The following is a 12,681-nucleotide window of genomic DNA, read 5'->3' on the forward strand; positions in this document are numbered from 1 at the left end:
AATTCAAAGTGCTGGTACTGTAGCACTGCATACAGGCCCACTTAAAACACTGGTTTAAAATTAAAAAAAAAAAAAAAACAGTTTAAATGGTCCATCCGAAGCATTCAAAATTTAGCAAGGAAAGAAAAGAAAATCATAAACTTTTGATGCATGCTTTTCACTGGACAGATAATGCATCTCCTTTTGTGTGCAAGTTGAAAAATACACGTCTTTTTATCATTATCTTCGAAGGACGTCTGGATCTTGGATTATATTCCATGCATGCCAAGTATTTTATTCATTGTGTCCGCAGGCTTTTTAAAGTATTAAAAGGTAGTCTTTGCGCACTGTCAAAATGAAGGCCACCAAAAGAGAATCGGTGGAATTTTCGGTATTAAATTGTACTTTTTGCCATACTGTGTTTTCACTTGCTGCAGAGTTGGACAATCTGTCACCTCTCAGGGACAGCTTGTTGGTTTCTCACTGATGGACGCCAGTTTTGAAGTCGAATGACCTAAAAAAAAATAAAAAAAGACAAACTATGCAAAAAAGATAAGAGAAATGGGTTTTCATTTGTCAATGGTTTGCCACTCGCCAGCAGGGGTGGGAAGTTCATCGGAGACCAACGGATGGTCCAACGCCATTGGACGCTCGTTTTGTTGACAAATGGATTTTGACCATTTTACCAATGAATAACAATATTACAGAAACAAAAAGACAAACCGAGAATTGATGAAAAGTGGGTTATCATCCGTCATTGTCGCTCACTGGCAGAGGTCGGCGTTTCATCATGTTCTCGGAAACCTATGCCGGGTACTTTTATTTTTTTTATTTTATTATGCTTGCTATGCTAACAGTAACTACCAGAGCACTATAGAGTGATCCCCCCTACTTCGCTGTTAATGGGGGGTGTCACAGATTTACCGATGATATACATAGATCCCAATATGGAGTGTTGGGGTGTGTATTATTAAAAAAAATAAATTTAACTGCAATATGACTTGATTCCCTGATGGGAATATCATTTTTAAGTATCGTTTATACCGATGATGGTATCGGCCCCCAAAAAAGCTTGTCGGTCAATTTCTACTTGAAAGTACATGCTCCTTAGTTGCCATCTTGCTCGATTTCTATTTCAATGAGCTTGCCTTGGCCATTAGAGTGGACTTTTAGAGGGAGTAAAGAGAAGTGCTTCATCCTGCTTTCTGGGATGTTGTTTGAGTGGATCCTGACCTCAAGTTTTGCTTTTTTTTTTTTTACCTTTTTCCTACTCTCCCGGGCCTTTTCCTCCTCCCACTCCCACTCAGTGCTCCTGATTCACTTGGAAATGACTCACGCGACCGCAAAGCGTTTAAGAGCCAGTCGGGATGGATGGATGGAGCCGGGGGGGCATACGGCAGATGGGAGGCTGGTCGGACTAGACCGGGCCAGCGGGAGGGCCCGGCTGATGGCTGCTTTTTGTTGATCGGCATCAACGGCGGAGCTCTGCATCCAATCGGCACAATAAGACTGGAAATACAATACGTAGTCCAGTACGGGCAGTGCGTGTAAATGTGCGTGAGTGGGCGTGTGTGACTGTGTCCATGAATCCAAGCATGCACGTGCGCTGAATTAATGAAGCCACAGACATGTAGGTGAGAGACATCACACTAATTACAGCCGCCTCGCTCAAGCCCGGTCATCAATAATGTTCATTAAACCACTGAACCCACGCTAGGCATCTCATACGTGTGCGTGTGTAGGTAACACATCCAGATGATGGATCATCACACGTTTGAATTAAATACTTCTTCCCGTGACAGTCAGTCTCCGTACGTTACGTGGAGGGAATATTTTGGAAAGAATCTCACGAGGATTACGCCGGACTCGCCCGTATGTTAGCGAGGAGCTAAGCGGCTGTTTGGGGAAACGTCCAGACATTTTTAGGGATACAAATATGAGAAATGATCATACGAAAGGCTCTTGTTTGTTCATTTCAGTATGGGTTTCAATCAAGGACCGTATTTTCCGCACTATAAGGCGCACCGGATTATAAGGCGCACCCGCAATTAATGGCATATTTTAAAACTTTTTCCATATATAAGGCGCACCGGATTATAAGGCGCAGCCTCAACTAATGACATATTTTAAAACTTTTTCCATATATAAGGCGCACCAGATTATAAAGCGCACCCACAATTAATGACATTTAAGACTTTCTCAATATAGTAGTACTCAAAGTAATAACTGAAATAATAACTCAAAACTCTCAATAGCATAATAACTCAATATCAATATGACCAACCTTGTCCAAATGTAAACACACAAGGGTAAAGATACTTTATTAATTCATTCCCCATCTACGAATCCCAATCTCAGTATTGATCCATATATAAGGCGCACCTGATTATAAGGGGCATCAACAGCTTTTTTAGGTGCAGCCTTATAGTGCGGAAAATACGGTAACTTTGACTGCCTTCGTTAACTCTTTCGGTGCCGAGCGTTATCGGAAAAGGAGACTTCCGGATTTTTCACTAGCCTGGCCTTATTATCGCCCAATTTGGGCTGACTTTGAAAGGGTCATAACATCGTCGAATCAAAATGTTTAGTGGCATCAGCCCTATCAAGCCAACTAATTTTGGGCTAATATTTTCTCACAATGCAAACGATCATTCCGATTTGACGTCATGCCCCGCCCACATTTCATGGCATAGGCAAAAAAAAGCTTGTTTTAGAATCACCCTTTTGTCTGATTGTTCCTCATGCCATAATAACTACTGCTTTGCTCATGCTAGCTTGGTAAAGCTAACTGTATATAAGAATAAGACTGCACTGTTTTTTTCTAAAGTATTTCGCGCACACATGGAAGGTGGCGTTTTCTGACAAAGAGTTCCAAAGAGGTGAAGAGGGGACCATTAATCCTCACAGTTGGAAGCATTCACTGCTTAAAAACAGCGGAAATTACTTTTACTCCAACGTGTGTGTATGTGTGTGTGGCTGGACCTGTAAAGTGGTCTGGAAATGATGGGTCGCCGCGTAAAGAGCCTCATATATCTGCGCAGAAGAAGAATGGCTTTTTTTTTTTTTTGCAGTGGAGTGTAAAAATAAAAGAGTTGTTTGGAAGTCCTTTGTTCAGGTCGAGCCTCTGCTCCCCTTCAATACTTTGTTTGTTGTGCTCGGCCACGGCTGTCCAAAGTCTTTATCTGACGTTTTAGTGGCAGGATGGCTTATTGTGTGTGTTTGTGTGTGTCGATTCAGTCTGAAGTCACACTTAAGGTTTCGGCACCAAAAAGTGGACGTTTAATCTTTAAATTTCTTTTATGTTTTTTTTTTTCAAGTTACGGCAATTGCAATTGGTTTTTCTGAGTGTGTTTATTCATAAAACAGATTATAGTGTTTTCATACATCACTCGTCGTACCAGCCAAAAAATGCATAATAAAGAAGAAAAAAAAAAAACATACAGATGATTTTGGTGCTGCAACGATTAACATTTAAAAAGCCGGCTAACGTATATGTCAAATCAAGCACTTTGTTATCTTACCACCAGGGGGCAATGTTTCCCTTGTATTTGCATGACAAAAGCCTCTGCTTTTCTCACCTTAAGATATTATTTAACAGTGTGAAATACTGTTGAGTTTCTCACCTGATTCCGAATATACACCGTGCTAGCTGTAATTGAGACCCATTTTTAAAAATCCGATTGGAATAAATCTGATTTGAAATGGATGAAAATGACAATTTCACTGCTAATTTTTGCTCAAAAGAAAATAACGTGCTTGGTTCTTAGTAGGCTTCATTTTTTTTCATTGGTTTGCACTCAGCAAGTAAGTTAGCTGTGTTGCCCTGTGTGCCAAGTTTTTGCCATGTCTCGGGTGAATTTCTGTTCATTATTATTTACTTTATTTATTTTAATATATTAACAATTTCCAAACAATCTGAACAATTTGAGTTGGAGGAAAAAATTTTTCATAAATAACTTTTGATTATTACACCTTTAAAAGCTTTTACAAAGTTAGGAAAAGTTTCAACGTGTATGCGCACAAAAGTAAAAAAATAACAACATTAAAAAGAAGCGCCTGAGATTTCCTTTACGTCTCCAAGACAACAAGACATTTTTCAGTGACAAAATGGGCGATCCAAATCCTACTACTAAAAGCTGAAAAAGTACTCTGAGGTGAAAAAGCGTCGGGGTGACGGCCCCCGCTTTAGCCGAGGCGCGCAAGGAAGCCTCCCGTCGTCACATTAGCGCTTTGTCGCCGTAATCACGGTCCGGCCGGCGGCGCCTAAGTGCTTCAGTCTGCAAGTGGCAATCTGCTTTTGATTAAATCCGACTTTCCCGGAGTTCGCTCGCCACTCCAAGTGTGCTTTTCTTGCGGAATTGCACCCCGGCGGGCAGGCTGAAGAGGGTCACGGGACGTTGGGCCCATCCCGACGCTCTCGACCTTTTTTTTCTCTTCAATGAGAGGATGTTCTACATAAAGTTTAATGGCCTCGCCGCCGTGACGAGGAAAGGTCAGCGGGACGTTGCGGATGATTGAAGCGCTAATGTTCTTGCTAGCTTAAAGCCTTTGAGACACGTTTTCATTTCGATGGAAGGATAACGGGGGCATGGCGGTATGTAATACATGTAATACATTTTTTTTCACCATGTAAGTTTTTTGTTTTGTTTTTGCATTTTTATTTAACTGGTAACAAAAAAATGTTTGTTGTTTCACTGCAAAATTTGTAAAACTTTAAGACAAATCGCAAAAAACATGAAGTCATAATTAGCATTCGGCGGTCCACATAAAATGATGTGATGGGTCAGATCTGGCCCTCGGGCCTTGAGTTTGACACCTGTGATGTGTTTGTTTTTTTTGTTTGTTTGTTTGTTTTTTAACGACCATAGTAAGGCAGTTATTTTGTTGTTGTTTTCATAAACATGTTATATAGGAAGGCATTTTTCCCTTTAAATTGGGAAGGAAAAATGCTTGTTGTTTCACCCAAAAAATTGTAAAAGTCAAAGACAACTTGCAAATTTGGTACTTTAGCCAGAAACTTGAAGTCATAATTAGCATCGGCGGCCCACATAAAATGATGTGGCGGGCCACATCTGGCCCCCTGGCCTCGAGTTTCACACCTGTTGGGTAAACAGTGCTACTTTGTTACACATAATTTTTCTGTAAATTTCGCAGATTTTTCTTTCGCTTTTACCAAATACAAATACAGACACTACATACGAAGATTGGAACTTTCAAACAAATTGTGGAGAGGCATCTGTAACACTATTGCATATAAGATTAAAAAGAAATAATCTATTTTTGTCTGCAAAAATGATATTTTTCTTTTAGGGACTTTCGCAACTTTTACAGCAATGACAGCTTGGTTGGTGGCCGTTTTATAAGAAGAGGCTTCCAGGTGCTCCCTGCATGCATGTTCTTGTTGACGTTTTACTGTCAGCTTGTAAAAAAAAAGTCCATAAAAACTTAATGAGTGTGATCCAGTGGAATGAGGATATATCAGAGGAGCCCACTGTTACCTGCGCTAACGCTAACCCTGCATGCACTCGATGGTATTGTGCATCACAAAAGTATACCCATGCCGTAATTTAGTAACAGCCAATTTTAGACCCTGAGTGAGTTAAATAGAATGATGAAAACGAACGTTTGTCAGTGTATGATTTCATGCTTCACTTCTGGTGAGTGGGCTTTGACCACCAGGGTGCAGTATGATTCAGACATGTCCCCCAAAAAAAATTTCAACAAAATGTCTTTATATGCCGCAGTTATTTTTCGCAGATGGTAAACAAATATAACTTCCGTATTATCAATGCTAGCTTTGTTAGTGTGTCTATGAAGTTAAGCATAGTGTGTAGCATTAAGCTATGATTAAAATGTCAAGATTTTCAATGCCGGATTTGTTAGCTGCTCTATGGTATTATGTTTTATGTGTAGCATTAAGCTAGCAAACCTTTGTGAAACATGTATTTCCTATTGTTTTAGAGGTTGTGTGTAAATTACCAGAGGGAGTAATGTAGCAAATAGTTGACTATTAATTCATGCTAACAAATAAAAAAGTAATGATTAAAAAATGTAGATCATTTGGGGTATTTTTAAGTTTGTGGGGGTTTTTTTGTACACTTAATCGTGTCAGGTGAATTTAAAGAATATATTTTGTATACTTAAGGATTATAACTTCAAGAACGTCAATGCTAGCTTTGTTAGCTGGTCAATGGTGTTATGAATTATGTGTAGCATTAAGCTAGCAAATTTTACAAAAAAGATTTTTTGAATCAGTTTTACCGTATGTCGAGGTGCCGTTTTATACGTAAAATAGAGACTGTGACAACCATCTTCGTTCCTATTGACTAATGGATGCTTTAAAACGGAGGGAAATGGAGCATGTGTGTGTTGACGAAGATATAAAGACAAGCTGCATGCTGATTCAGGCGTCTTTATTAGCGGCGTGATTAAACACCGCATTATGATAATGTGGGTTGAAGATCATTCCAAACTGTAAATATATCATTTTTCTATTTATTGGCTCCGGTTGTTTTGCAGACATGTAAACAACATTTGCTGACTTGAATAATTCAGATATCAAATTGCCGCATAATCTCTCACCACTCAGGATTCTTTGTTGAAATGCACATTTACATTCGTGGGGCATTTCTAATGCACTTTTGAGATCTGTGAAGCGTACATATTTGATCTGTGAAGCGTACATATTTGCTAATACTTAGTTCTACTTTGTGTAGAAAAAAAAAAACATACATTGAACTCTATATTGAAAAACAGGTAGCAGAGGTTCTATTGCAAAAGGGCGTGTCCTCACTTAAACTCAAATGGAATTCATAATAGCGCCTGAATTCCTCTCAGCACAGAAACTAATATAAGTCGTTCTACCCAAAGGATAAAGAATATATGACCTTCTTTTTTATTGTTGGTTTACATCTTAATGCAGTGGTTCTAAAACGGGTACGAGTACAAGAATGCATTTCGGGGCTATGTGAGTCTTCTAACAGCGTTTTGCAGGTATTTTTAATTCCGTTTTTAGTGTGCAGGTCTAACTGTGTACCCATATGTAACACTTTTCAAATTGAGAGCAAATTAATTGGAACACCAGCCAACGGCTTGACGCCACCCCCTTTTATTTCTTGTAAATTTAATCGTAAGCTGGTCTAACTAGTCTCAAGGTCCCACAATACACATATTGTACATTTTATATTTTATACAGTATATTTACAGTATATTAGTATTAGCATTAGTCGTGGGTTGCACTATTGAAGTAGCACAAAGCAAATCTTTACATTTACAGTTTTGCACTAGTCTTGACTCAGTCATTTTCTTGAAACTTGAAGTTTGAGACTTGAGACTAGTTTATGACAAGTACACGAGACTTTCTCCCACCTGCATGTGTGTGTTTATGTGTGTGTGTGTGTGTGTGCGCGCGTTAAAAGTGAACAGCAGCTTGACGTGACTTGAATTGTATTTGTTGTATTTCAGTTTCTACGCGGCGGCATGCTAAATCTTGCGCCGGAGCTTATCCCGTACCGTGCCGTAGCGGAGGCCTTAATCTGCGTGGTGTACATGACGCTAATGCGGCGAGTGATAGGAGCTCCCCTGCCTGACTCTCGCCGTCACGTTTATCAGCGCCTTGCTTTTTAAGCAGGCAGCCTGCCGCCATTGGGGAAAAAAAAATATGGCCTACTTCCCCGCTTTGAACCTCTCGGAAACGCCGGCTAGATTGTGTCGTCATTGCCCCGTGTAGTTGCCATTCATAAATCTTGGATTACCATATTCAATGATGGACAAAACCTTTTAAAAATTTTTGATTTCTGTATCTTTTGTGCCTCGGAACTATGTTAAGGTGAGTTGAGGAGCTTAATTTGGGCAAAGGTAGTGCTTTGTTGGCTATTTGTGACTCGTCCTCCCAAGGAATTATGTTAGAGTTATTTGAGGAGCTTCATGTTGACTGTAGCGATGTCTTGCACCCATCTTGTGGAATTATGGTGTCAACAAATGAACTTGAAATGAGTAGAAGAGCTTTAATTTGACAAAAGTAGTGCTTTGCTGCCATCTTTTGGCTCTTCTTGTCAAGGAACTATTCTAGGGTCAGTTGAGGAGCTTCATTTGGACTGTAGTTGTTCGTGCCTTGCTGCCATTGTGTGGAATTATAATGCTAAGGAACTAGGTTGAGATGACAAGAGGAGTTTTGCTTAGTTAAGTGGTGGTTAGCTGCCATCTTTTGGCTCTTCATCTCCGGAACTATTTTTAGGGTCAGTTGAGGAGCTTCATTTTGACCATAGTAGTCTCTTGTTGCCATTATGTAGAATTATGGTGCTAAGTAACTAGGTTGAGATGAGTATCAGATCTTAATTTAGCCAAAATGGGGTTTTACTGCCATCTTGTGGCTCTTCATCTGAAGGACCTATATTCGGGCCAGTTAGTTGAGGAGCTTCATTTTGACTTTAGTAATGGCTTGTAACCAACTTGGGATTAATTAGAAAATTGTTTTAATTAGACAAAAGTAGTGCTTAGCTGCCATATTTTGGCTCTCCGTCTCAAGGAACTCTTTTTAGCGTCAATTGAGCAGCTTCATTTTGACCATAATAGTGACCATAATTGTGTGGAATCCTGAACTTGAGGAACTGGGTTGAGATGAGTAGAGGAGCTTTATTTATCCAAAAGGTGTGCTTGGCTGCCATATCGTGATGTCATAGTGCCAAAACTCCGTTGAAGTATATTGAGGAGCTTCATATAAACCAGCAGTTATGTAAAGCGGGTGCAAGTTCCCTCTGGAAATTTGAAACTTTACTTTTTCTGCGGATATCAACAAATGTAATGTTTCTTAATGTCGTGACAGGAACAAAATATGTTTCTTTTTAAATTAAGAGCAAATTAATTGGAACATGAAGCGCCCTCTTGCCAAATTGTGTTCTAGGCACCATGTATGCCTTTTTTACCCGTTTGATACGGTTGCGCATTGTCATTCATGACGCGATAAAATGAAAACTGCATTATCATCTTCAGTCGCCATCTTAATCATCTTGACATTAGGAGAACGTTTGGCTTCAGATGAACTGGGAACATAAAATGACACCGCAATAAAGTTCCGCACTTCAAACTACGCTCGCAATAGCAAAAGTTTTTTGAATGATTGCCTCTCCGGCCGCGGTGTCATCATGGTGAAGGCGCAATTTTCGATTGAATCTCACTTGATGGCGTACCTAATGAAGTGGCCTGAATGGCAGAGCGGAATGGAACGCTTCCCAGACAGAGAAAAACAAAGAATCCATCCTACTTAACGACCAATCATCTTCCTTCATGGCTCCATTGCGCTGCGGAGCTTTTGAGGCGCTTGTGCACCGGATAATGCTCGGAAGCGCTTGATTAAAAGAGTCGCCGGGCGACCGCGGGAAGCCATCACTCAGTCGCCGTCGCCGCCGTGTGAAGGATGCTGGGAAATATTCATCATAAATATGAAAAAAAAAAAATCTTGTGTGAATATAAATAACTTTGAGGGCAAAAAGGGCCAAGCCCAGTTGTCGTCCGAACGTCGTATGTCAGTCGCAGAAGACGTCAACTTCCTGTCCTCGTGGCCCCGCCTCTTTGCAGACTCCTCCCGGCTCATTTTCACACGTACTAAGTCCCAACTTGGTCTTCTTACGTATTTACTAACTCTATCTCATTCTACTTATAAACAAATTTATTTTTAATTGACTAATTTATTCTCTTACTAACTCTAGTTTTCTTTTCTTATTAACGCCATCTTGTCTTTCTAAATCTGTCTTCTTATTGGCTTACTAACTCGTTTTCCTTACTAACCATCTATTTTTCTTACTTACTCGCGCAATCCTATTTTTCTCTTGTCTTCCTAACTCCTTTTTTACTAACTCGTTTTCATGTCTTTCTTGCGAACTCCATTCTGTCCTAAATCCATCATCTTACTGACTTACTAACTCGTTTTCCTTTCTTACATGCTAACTCCATCTTGTCCTTCTAAATCCATCTTCTTTCTGACTTACTAACTCAATTTGCTTTCTTGCTTGCTAACTCCATGTTGTCCTTCTAAATCCGTCTTCTCACTGACTTACTAACTCGTTTTCTTTCCTAACTTCATTTTTTCTTACTATCTTATTCCTATGTTTCTTTCTTAATCTTCATCTTGGCTTCCTTACTCTCTTTTACTAACTCTTGTTTTACTTTCTTACTAGCTAACTCCATCTTGTCCTTCTAAATCCATCTTTTTACTGACCAACTTGATCTATTTTTTCCTTGCTTACTATCATATTCATATGTTTTTTCCTTAATCTCCTTCTCGTCTTCCTATGTAACTATCCCCATTTTGTTTTCCTTACTAACTCATGTGATTTTTCATTCTTACGGTCTAACTCTTCTTGATTCTCCGTACTTACTCCATATTGATTTTCTTTTATTTTAAACTCAATTTGCACTCATTCTCATTATTTACTAACACAGTCTTGATTTCTTTGGTTAATAATTCCTTAAAAGATCCCTTTTTTTCACTTCTTTGATCTCCCGATGTACTAACTCTGTAAAGTTTTCCTTATTTAAATGGTGTATAAAGTTTTCTTTTCCGCTTCTTGTCTTCCTTACGGCTAAATATTTCCTTGTTTACTAACGCCACAGTTTCCTTGTATCTTGTATCTCATGTTTTCCTTACTAACTCTATAAACGTTTCTCTTATTTACTAACTCCCATTTTTTTTTTTTTATATTTACATCTCCATCTTTTTACCTTGCTCACTATTTCCATTAGGTTTTTATGTTTAGCGCTCTTGGAATCTCTGCAACAACTTTACTGACGCTCACTTACCAGTAGATGGCAGCCATGCCCCTTTTTAGATGTGAGATTGAACACAACGACTTGTAGGTCTTAAAAATGGCGGAGTTCTAAAACGGCTGCCTGTGAGTGAGGTTTTCTAACTCCACCAAGTTCTCTTGCTCGCTAACTCCATGTCCGTCTTTTTGCGCTTACTTGCTAATGGTTTTCTCTCCTTACATATTCCGTCTAATTCATTCTGACATGCCATCATCTGTCTTACTCTCCTTACCTACTAACTCCATTTATCTCTGCATGATAGTTCCAGTTCTCCTCCTTGACTAACTTGATCTAGATTTGGAACTTGATTATGCTTTCTAACTCCATCTAATTAGTTGAATCTTTCTCTCTCTCTCGTACTCCTGCAGCTGCTTTGAACTAACAGCTCCCCGCCAAGTTCTTTCCCACCTTCTGCATGTACTTATCCCCCCACTTACACCCACGGGCGTTTTCTATCTTAGTGGGGACATCCCAAACAAACCTACTCGTCTTGACCCTCAAAATGTGATCTAAACTTGTGGGGTCAACCAAAATGGTCACCAAGAGTGTAAAAGGTCCCCGCAAACAGTCAAACCAAGGATTTGGTCCCCACCATGTGGTCAAAACTTAAGGGGACACACTCATACGCATACACACATCCAGCTGATATTTTGGGGAAATGAAAACCAGTTCATGTTTGATGCATACCCCCGCGTGGCGCCGCAAGTCAATGCGGAGATGGACGCCACTCAAACGGTTGGCAGGAAGGAATTTCATGTGGGCCAAATGACTGCAGATCCTCATCAAATGATAACGCCGACAACAGCATTAATAAAGATGATGATTGTGTATGAGAGCTGAGTTTTCTGCTGACATCGTGAGGACATTTTGGAGGACATTTAGGCCTCTTTTTATACATGTTAGACTACCCTATTTTCCGCAGTGTAAGGTGGACCATATTGTAATGCGCACTTTCAAAGAAAGACCCATTTTAAAACTGTTTTCATATATAAGGTGCACCGCATTATAAGGTGCATAGAATAGAAGCTACAGTAGTGGTTGGGGTTGCGTTATGCATCCACTAGATGGAGCTGCGCGAAAGGGAATGTCAATAAAACAATCAACTAAGTCAGTCAAGCTTTTCAATCAGAAATTAAGCATAAAGATGATTTGTGCAAATTGCAAATGATTTGTGAAGAATGGAGAAATTTACCTCTTGATTAAATTAAAAGACGGTTTATCTCAATGCCAAGACCAATCAAGAGTTTAAAAGAATATAGTTATGATTCAATTAAATATTAAACTTCAATTTTTATGAATAGCAACCAAAAACTTTAAAATATATTTTGTTGTTGTTTCAAAAATGATTTTTTTGGTTTTACTGACTTTGTGGGGACCTCGCCCACTCGCGGACCATTTTTGTTAGGCCGCACAAGTTCATCGCTCTTTTCGAGCGTCAAGACTTGCTTTTCGAGTGTATTTGGATTTAGGTTAGGTTCAGGGTTAGCGTTAGGCGATCTGAATAAGGTTTGAGGCTATGAAATACATAATGTCAATAGGGTGTCCCCACTACTAGAGAAAAAAAACCATGGGTGTGTGTGTGTGTGTTTGAGCCCAGCATGAATCCACTTGTGCAAATCTCCCGCCATCGGAAGCCAGTGCCGGCGTCTAATGAGGCTACTGGGAAGAATCAGACAGCGAGGGCTTGAGGGACGGCGAATATGGCAGCGCTTTGAAGGCGCAGCTGTGCGCTACTTTTCTTCAAATAACCCCTCTGGATGTGCGCGCGTGGGTGGCTGTTGATGTGCACTCGCTGGACCCTCCTTTAGGTACACAAAGTGACGGCATCAGACATGATGGGGAGATATGTTGCACACCCTCCCACGTTAGGTGAAAATCTGCCATACGGAGACACCATAT

The 12,681-nt window shown here is 39.9% G+C and overlaps 1 protein-coding gene across 2 annotated transcripts in view; it reads left to right on the top strand.

Annotated features, from left to right (window-relative positions):
* pvrl2l (PVR cell adhesion molecule related 2 like) overlaps positions 1-12,681 on the top strand; it is a 158,475-nt gene that overhangs the window by 106,916 nt on the left and 38,878 nt on the right. The gene's annotated exons all lie outside the window — the stretch shown is intronic.

This window comes from Hippichthys cyanospilos, chromosome 21, assembly GCF_059441005.1.
Source record: "Hippichthys cyanospilos isolate Australia breed blue-spotted pipefish chromosome 21, RoL_Hcya_1.0, whole genome shotgun sequence".
NCBI classification, from domain to species: domain Eukaryota; kingdom Metazoa; phylum Chordata; class Actinopteri; order Syngnathiformes; family Syngnathidae; genus Hippichthys; species Hippichthys cyanospilos.